This window comes from Coturnix japonica, chromosome 3 (assembly GCF_054131305.1).
Source record: "Coturnix japonica strain WE chromosome 3, WE-NBRP24, whole genome shotgun sequence".
Classification (NCBI taxonomy): domain Eukaryota; kingdom Metazoa; phylum Chordata; class Aves; order Galliformes; family Phasianidae; genus Coturnix; species Coturnix japonica.
This window is the reverse complement of record NC_140665.1, coordinates 7,080,506-7,090,000: the sequence shown is the minus strand read 5'-3', so window position 1 is coordinate 7,090,000 and position 9,495 is coordinate 7,080,506.

Sequence of the window (9,495 nt, the reverse complement as noted above, 5' to 3'; positions counted from 1 at the left end):
ATGATTTTATGATACAGACTCGTCTTAATCAGATGCTGTGTGAGATTCATTGCAACATGTTGGGTAAAAGCTGTGGGACTCCCAGGTCCATAGCTGAACACAGAGCCCCTTTCTTGCTCTATATCACCCAAGCAACCCTCAGAACATTGAGACTTGCTGATTTTTCCTAAAACACACCTAGGGATTTAACCTGTATTACTTTGCCCAGTCCGGAGGAACAGGGCCAGGATCTGTCTGGGACATGAAGCAGTGACAGTGCAGGGGAATCCCTGCATCTCTTGCTTTCAAACATCACCCAGTCTTGCCTTCTCATCCCTGGGTGATGCCCCCATAAATCAGACATTGATGTTACAGAGCGAATCTCCCTGATAGCTGGGGGCTGTGGGTCAGAAATTCAGATGCATTGTGAGAGACACCAAGTAAGATGAAACATCAGGACAATTTGTAAAGGCTGTACACAAACAATGCTTCCTGCTATTAATTCAAAGACATCAATAGCCGAGTGCTTTCAGGGCACAGTATCTATTCTGTTTTCCATTTAAATGCTAGAATTGTGGTAGATGTCAGGAGAATTTAATACACATGATGTAGGCATATGAATGAGCTAGATCCTTTTTCTGGGAACAAGTATTCATAAGTCTCCATGTGGTTCCACATCTACAAAGATGTGGGTATTTATTTCATGAGATCTGGACTCCATTTCAGGCAAGAAAATCCCACTAAAGCTGATGGGGAATCTCTCTGTTCACGTCAACAGATCTCAGAGCCCCAATTCAGGAATGCGCTTAAAACACATGCTCAGCTTTAAAGCCAGTCTTAAGTCTCACCGAAGGCCATTAGATGTAAGAGCACGCTTGTGCTGAAAGATGAGGAATTTAAATGAGAGTTTATGTGCTTACCTGAATCGGAGCTTGGCTCAAGCTCACAGCACAGCAAAGCTGGGGCTCGTAAAAGAAATAATGCAGAAAGAAAGAGCATTTGAAGTTTTATGGTTCCAGGTTGTTGGGCTGAGTTATCTGGTTGGTTGCAGGGGAAAGGCCCTGCTGCAGATGAAGTCATGGGTGGACACATGATGGCATCTGCTTCAACGTCAAAGAGCTGCAGTTCCCACCTGTATGGCCAGCACTGCATTGCTGGGTGCATGGCCCTGTAAAGCTTTGGTGATCCCTGAAATAAGGTGCTTCCCAAAATATCATGCCCTCTGACGAGCTGATAATGATGCTGTGGGGCTGAGAGCCATAGGTCAGTGGGGAATGCAGCCTGGACAATGGTCCTCTCCCAAAGCATCAGTGTTTGGGATCTGTTTGGTTTCTTTATCAGAAAAGGGTGATTCATCAAAATCAACAATATGAGGGAGGTGGAGGTCCTGCTGAGCTCAGCACGAGCTCTTGTGGCTGGGGAAATGGGAACAGCAGCTCCCAGTAGAGCTGGGCACCACCAGCCCCGTGCTGTCCCTGTCTGTTTTCTCTACCATGAGCCCCAGCTCTCTCTTTTCACAGCCTGCAATGAGAGGGTGACCGGTTCCAGCTCTGGGATCCAACATCTGCAGTGATTAATTTCCTCAGGATTAAGTTCCTCTGATTTAAAACAACTGATAATGGCTAATAAGGGGAAACATCCCTATCATAAACACTGCTTTGGCATTTACCATTTGAAATAATTTATATTCTCTGGTCTAGTGGGTTTGTATCACCAGACTTAATGACTGTTTCTGTTTAATTTTCAGATGCTTAATTGCAGTAGAACACTTCAACACCATTAAATTAAAACAAGCTACCAGCTTTTCCTTGCTTATGCTCCTGGCCTGGCTCCAAGTGAGATTTAAAGCGATCTCAGATGTTTTATCCCTGCCACACAGGCTGCTTGCTGATGAACAAAAATGCATGTGCAGAGCCACTGCCATGGGAGCAGTGACATTGACTTCTATCAGTAGGAGTGCTGGCATCGGCTAGTGTGCCACTGCTGTCCCTACTCCAGAGTGACCATCAGTGTGGCCACCTGAGTGATGCTCCATGGGGCTGTGCTGGCACCCAGTGGTCAGGGTGTAGAGGTGGAGGGCACAGAACGAACCCCAAATGGGACCCCAAAAAGGTGTCCTTCATAGAATCATAGAATATGTAAGGTGGGAAAAGACCTCTAAGATCATCATGTCCGACCATCAGCCCATCACCACCATAAATCCACACCATGGAGACCTTCCTCTTTGTCTTGACATGCACTTCACTGGGTCTTGGTGGGGAAAAACCCCATGAAGGGACTTTTGCATGGGCAGTATAAGATCTCAGAGCAGATTTTTCAATGTGGAAGTACTTTGGGTTTCAGGTATCTATTAAAAAGGAGCAAGAGGAAATTGAGTTCCTCTATAAGTTAATATTCTTTGGTAATGGATGTTTAGAGTTAGCATGTGTCTTTACAACATCATTCATTGGGGTATTGTTTGCTTCTGACAGTTTTTCTTTCAAGATTAATGTGCTTATGAAAACCTTGTGCACCACTCTACAAGGCAAGCTCGAAATCCATCAGCAATACCATCGCCATGACACAATGCCGGGAGAGCAAAGCAAATGACAAACAGAATCTGGTCGTTCAGAGACCAGAGTGTGTTGAAGAGAAATGATCTGAAGAGAAATTTGGCCTCCCTCCAGCCACCCTTCCTGCTCTGCTGTTGGCACTACCAGAGAAGAGAGAGAGAGAGTAAAAATATATGCGGGGGAGTGAATGAAAACAAAACTAATTGGTGGAAAAAAATAACTCAAACCTGCTAACGTTTGGCCTCTTTTTAGCAAACAACCATATGGAAAATTCACATAAAGCTTAAAGACTATTTCAGCCAAACACGCTTGTTGTACATATAAATAATTTCATCGAAGATCAGCGGAAACAATGCAATTAGACACGAGTTGCATATAGCATGTTGGGATCACATCCAGCTGACGTGCGTCCTTATGAAAATTCAAACATCATGCAGCATTCTGCTGAAGCTGTGTTGATTTTCTTTCTCATCCATGGTTGGTTTTCGTCAGTAAAGACAAGAGAAGCAGCAGCAGGCAGTGTGAGCAGGAAGCCAGCCTTTGGCCATTGGGCAATGGCTGGGCTGTGCCAATCCTGAGCCTTACATAGAATGAGGCTTGGAAGAAATTTAGAGGAATAAATGACCTTCAAAATGATTTTCATCCTCCCGAATTCTTTAGCAGGGCAAGGAGCAAATAGAGGAGAATCATACAGCCCTTGAGGTTGGAAAAGGCCACTGAGCCCACATCCACCATACCCAGGCTCAGACTTGGCATGGGCTCAGCTCCAGAAGTGTGGGCTTAGCAAAGCATGGGGATCCTTCCCAGTCTGGAGCTGCTTTCCCAATGAAAGCTTGTCAAACTGGATTTAATAAAACCTCTGATAAACCTGAAAATAAACTCTTTCACGGTTCTCTGCTGCTGCTTTGCATGGCATCAGCATTTCTCACTGCCTGGCAAAGGCCCTTCTGAAGAGGATACCTTTCACCTCTTTGTGACTTCTTCCCCAAACACATCATCCTTCAACACCTCAGTGCTGACAAGGATCTCTGTCAATAGAACCTGAGCCTCAAACTTGATACTATCTGTGTGCCCGGAGGAACCGGTTGCACCAGAAGTGCTTCCATGAGAGACATCTGCACAGGCACCCAAACACTGCTCTGTATCTGTGCTCCTACAGCAGGATGCTGAGCTGCTCCAGGAGGGGATTTCTGACATGAAATGCCTTGGAAATGCCCCATTTCTTTGGTAGCATGGACATAAGGCTTTGGAAATCCCCAGCTTATTGCCTCCGGGCTCTAGGATGGATGCTCCATAGCACTTGCTGCATTCATTGCAGAACTAGCAGCAAATACAGATGTGGTTGTGGAAAGGAGGAACCACCAGAAAGCTCATCCAGCTTCCAGAGTGCTGCAGTGCACTGAAAAACAGACTGCTGGAGATGCTTCTGCTATGAAAAATACCTGGATACAGTATATATGTATGTATATTTGTGCTGAAACTTTTTCCTTTGGGATTGAAGGTGAAACGAAAAGGCAGAGGTGCAGGAGGTAATTCATCTCATCAGCCATCATCTCTGTAAAAGGCAAAGATGTGACATTTGGAAATGAAGTTCAGCTGGCTTTGTCTGGTAAAAATTACAAACTTGTGATGCTCGGGGCTGCCCGCAGCTCCCTCTGGTGCCAGACCAGGCTGGGTGCCAGGGATGCTCAGCTCCTGTTGTGCCAACCTTTCAGCATGGGGTCTCTTTTTGAACCTGCTGATTCCAGATAGGAAAAAAGTACTAGAAATAAATAAACAAACAAACAAATAAATAAATAAATAAATAAAAATCTGTTTTAAATAGATCTACTTGTTTCAGCACTCCTGTCACTGCAGCCTGTTTGTTTGAAATTACTTTCCTGCGTTGGCAAATGAGAGTGTTGTCTGACATCTGGTGTCAGGAAAGCTGCCTGTCTCCATTAGGGCAGCCAGCAGAACTCAGCAGGGTAATGCAGACGTGGTCAGTGCCAAGAGCATACTCACCACCACTCTGCAGTACATTGAGGTATCAACATATTTGCCACCAATGGGATGAAAAGACCTGGACCTTACTCTGCAGGAAAGCCAGGGCCATCCCCTCTGTCCTGGTGACCCCAATTTTCAGGCTTCAGAAAGGTGTTCTGGCTCTTCCCAGGTGCATTGGACTGGCTCAGACTTTTGGATCTCTCAGCCAAGCCTACAGCTCCTACCATGCAGAGTCAGGAGTGACAAACACTGTGCATTTCACCCATTTCTGCTTTCTCTGCTCTTTGAGCTTTGCATCTATTTCAAGAAAGTGTTAAAAACCATAGGAAATGACAGGTCTGAGCCCTGGTTTACATACCTTATTATATACCTGCATGCTTGCCAACACACACAGAAGTGCTACATGTCAAATATTTGCCCAGAGAATCTGATTCATTTCATCTGCAAAGAGGCACTAGGACAAATGGGAGAGGTTCACGTGTGCGGCCCACACGAGCAGTAATAAATGCATCCACCAAAATTAATGCAGCTCTGCTGACCAGCTTCAAAACCCAAACCCACTCCAGAACAAGAGGAAATGGAGGTACTTTGCCCTGCTTCAGGCACGGCCTCATCAGCATGTGAAATCCTTTCCAATGAGGGATTCTATGATTCCACTTTTCCATGATTCCGTGATTATGTGATTTCATGTCTCCAAGATTCCATGGTTCCATGATGCCATGATGCCATGATTCCATGGTTCCATGATGCCATGATTCCATGATTCCGTGTTTCCATGATGCCATGATGCCATGATTCTGTGTTTCCATGATGTCATGATTCCATGGTTCCATGATGCCATGATGCCATGATGCCATGATTCTGTGTTTCCATGATGCCATGATGCCATGATTCCATGGCTCCATGATGCCATGATTCCATGGTTCCACGATGTCATGATTCCATGTTCCATGATGCCATGATTCCATGGTTCCCTGATGCCATGATGCCATGATGCCATGATTCCATGGTTCCCTGATGCCATGATGCCATGATTCTGTGTTTCCATGATGCCATGATTCCATGGTTCCATGATGCCATGATTCCATGGTTCCACGATGCCATGATTCCATGTTTCCATGATGCCATGATTCCATGGTTCCATGATGCCATGATGCCATGATTCTGTGGTTCCATGATGCCATGATTCCATGGTTCCATGATGCCATGATTCCATGGTTCCATGATGCCATGATGCCATGATTCTGTGTTTCCATGATGCCATGATGCCATGATTCTGTGGTTCCATGATGCCATGATTCCATGGCTCCATGATGCCATGATTCTGTGGTTCCATGATGCCATGATTCCATGGTTCCACGATGCCATGATGCCATGATTCCATAATTCTATGATGTCACATTTCCATGATTCCATGATTCTACAGTTCCATGATGCCACGTTTCCATTATTCTATAATCCCACAATGCCACAATTCCATGATTCTATGATGCCATGATTCCATGATCCCACAGAACCCATCCTTTTAGAGCAGACAATGGGGTGATACGGACTGGTGAGCCCTCCAAGATGGCCTCTGAAATGTTTTCAAATGACTGGGGATTATTTTTTCTTTTGTTTAAAGTAATAATATGTATTTGCCCTGCAGCGCATTATCTGCTTCTATATTCTCAAATAAACTACAGAAAATTAGAGTGTCTCTGTTATCTGTTTGCTATCTGAGGCAGGATTAGAGGCGTCATGAGCTAAGCTTTGAATCAACAACGTTTTATTGGCTCATGTTGCCAAAGGTTGGTTATGGTTACACTAAATAAGACATCAAGCTGTCCTCCTGCTGCAGTCTGCACTGCCAGTGCTCCTCATTTTGGAGAGAAGAGAAAAGGAAAAGCACCATTATTTCCAGAGCCACGCCCCTCCCTTGGGGCCACATGGAAATGAGGAAGGGGATGACCACAGCTTGTTTGCAAACAGAGTGATCAGGCTGTGAAAACTTTAGTTTGAATGTTACTTTATCGTTGTGTATAGAGAAAGAGACCTAAATACATGCTTGTGTGCACCTCTGTGCATTTATGTACAGATAAATGTATGTAAACAGAAGGGAGGGTGATGGTTGTGTGTGCTTGGCAAGCACAAACACAGACGAACATGTGTGTTTTGGGATATACATATGTTTATTTCAGATTAATTTTAACTCCTTGGGCTTAAAACAAAACCACTTCCAATGCTAAGCAGCTGAAAAAGCCATGCCCAGAACAGAATCAGCAGGGGGATCCTGCAGCAAACCTCAAACCCACAAGGAGTGACGGGGAAGAGACAGTGAAAGGGTTGTCTCTTTGGAGCACCAGAGCCAGACTGCACGAGGACAACACGCAGTCATGTTGCCTTCCTCCAGGAATAATGTCACATCAGGTTTCTGAACAACTCAGTGCCCAGAAATGGGGAAGTGGCCCAGAAATGGAGAGATGGACAAGAGACTGGGAGATGGCCCAGAAATGGGGAGGTGGCTCAGAGTTGAGGAGCGAGTTAAGAAATGGGGAGGCAGTCAAGACATGAGGAGCAGGCCCAGAAATGGGGAGATAGTCCAAACAATGGGGAGGTGGCCCAGAATTCAGGAGAAGGCTCATAAATGGCAAAATGTCTCAGAGATGGGAAGATGGCCCAAAAATGGGGAGATGGTTCAGAGACGACGAGGGAGCCTAGTAGTAGGAAGATAATCTAGAAACTGGAAGTGGGGAGATGGCCCAGAAATAGGTACATCTCTGCAACCACCTGGATATTAACGTTTGGATGTCTGTGCTCAGTGTGTCACACCAGAGAGGAGTGAGTTTTATTCCACATTAAATAACCTTTGGTTCTTCGCATATAAGAAATGCATCCAGGCTGTTTCCTCAATAAGATGTCCTTACTTCGTTTTTCTATTACTGTTATCAGAGAGGATCAAAATAGACAGATGCATTTACTGTTTTCCATCAAAAGATAATAAAAAGAAACAGTTTATAAAATCAGATTGTATGAAAAATTGCCTAATGATTATAATTTCTAAACCCATTGCTGAATAATGATGTATTCAAGAGTTGTCATCGAGTGATGAAAGAAACCTAATATGAAAGATTTTCCCTATGAAGAATGACTACAGATGAATTGCATAGAGATACAATCCTCCGATAAAGGACAATAAGAGCCTCTAGAACACTTAATAATAGACTACTCAGGATGAATTGAGTATTGCAATAAAGGCCCATAAATTAAAAAGTTTCAAAATGATTTCTGATAAAAGACATGCCAAGGTGAAAGAAAAGCAAAAAATAAAGCCTTGAAATCAACAGATAGACCGGTTGTGCCATGTTAGCTAATAGAAAATGCACTTTGCAAACTCAAAATAATTGATTTTCATGAGGATATTATCACAACCCACGCACAGTGAGCTTCTGCTCAGTGAATCTCCTACCATCCCAATGGGGACCCTGAACAACACCTTGGGGATTCACAGACCTGGGCATGGGGCTTCTGGGAGGAAGGAAGAAAAAGTGTTTTGAAGATGCTGGGAGGGGTATGTGGTGCAGATGGATGTACTCAGAATAGCTGCGTTTGCTCACTGGTGCACAGAGAACAGAGATGATTTATTATAAGCTGTGCCAGCATATATTATTCATGTTGGAGGCAAGAAAAGGGTTTTGATATGTATCTGAAAAAGCTTCAAATCCGTAAAAGAGATAAATCTGTATGAATAGTGTCACCCAGAGCGTAGATGAAACTCTCAGACACATCTTTGTATCACGTAATGTGGCGTAGCACTACTATACTTATACAATCTATGCATTAATTTCACTTAAAAGCAAAATTCATTACCATATCTCTACACAATGAGGGCTGACCCAGCCCTGGGCTTTTCAGGCACATGATGAAGCTTTTGTTTGCTTCTGATGCACACCGCAGACTGTGTTTGTATGCATAACCTGGGAGCCTGGTTTATTTACAAACTCTTGAGCTCATCATTTGGGGGCCAACATGACATTAGTCCACCCCAAATCCCACGTCATTTAACTTGTGAGTGAGGGAATGACAGTGTTTGCTAAGGGCCCCTGGCTCCTCGCAGGTCTCCCGTCAGCACTGGGATTAGGCTGAGACTAATCATGGCTTTATTTCCTTTAATAAAAAGACACCCAAGTGTTTGGCACAATTGCATTAGAAAACAATGATCATAAAGCCCCCCACTAAATGTCTGCAATTAGAGCATCCACTATCAATTGTGCTAATTAACCCCACACACAGAGCAGCTGGCAACAGGGAGAGGCGGCTGTGTGGTGGCTAATAGCATCCCTGCATCCCAACATCCCTGCATCCCTGTAACCCAGCATCCCTACATCCCTGCATCCCAGCACCCCAGCATCCCTGCATCCCAACATTCCAGTATCTCAACATCCCAGCATCCCTGCACACAGCATCCACGCAACCCTGCACTTCTACATCCCTGCATCCCAACATCTCAGCATCCCAGCAACCCAACATCCCAATGTCCTAAGCATTCCAGCATCTCTTCATCCCAGCATCCCAGCATCCTTGCTTTCTCTAAGGATGCATGGAGCTGACTGCAGCTGCAGTCATGGTTCCTCTCCAGAGCTTCACAGCAGCCAAAACCCAAGATAAAAGCCCCTTGTCCTTGCAAAATGAGCTCGCTTTTGAGCATGTGGCACTTGTGATGACTGCAACAAGGATGAAATACGAATATTTGGGAGGGGACAAGGTTATCCAGACAAGCCTTTTGTGGAAAATCCTGGATCCGATTCATTTCTAGCAAAATGGGAACAAATTGAAGCGATTTTCCTGGCAGCTGACGGGGTACAGGAGAAAAAACCGGGCCCCTCCCGGCGGAGACGCTGGGATACGGAGAAGCAGAGATGGAGAGATGCGGGGCCCGGCCACAAGATGTCAGCGGAGATCGCAGCATCGCGACCGTCCGAACGTCGCATCCCACGGT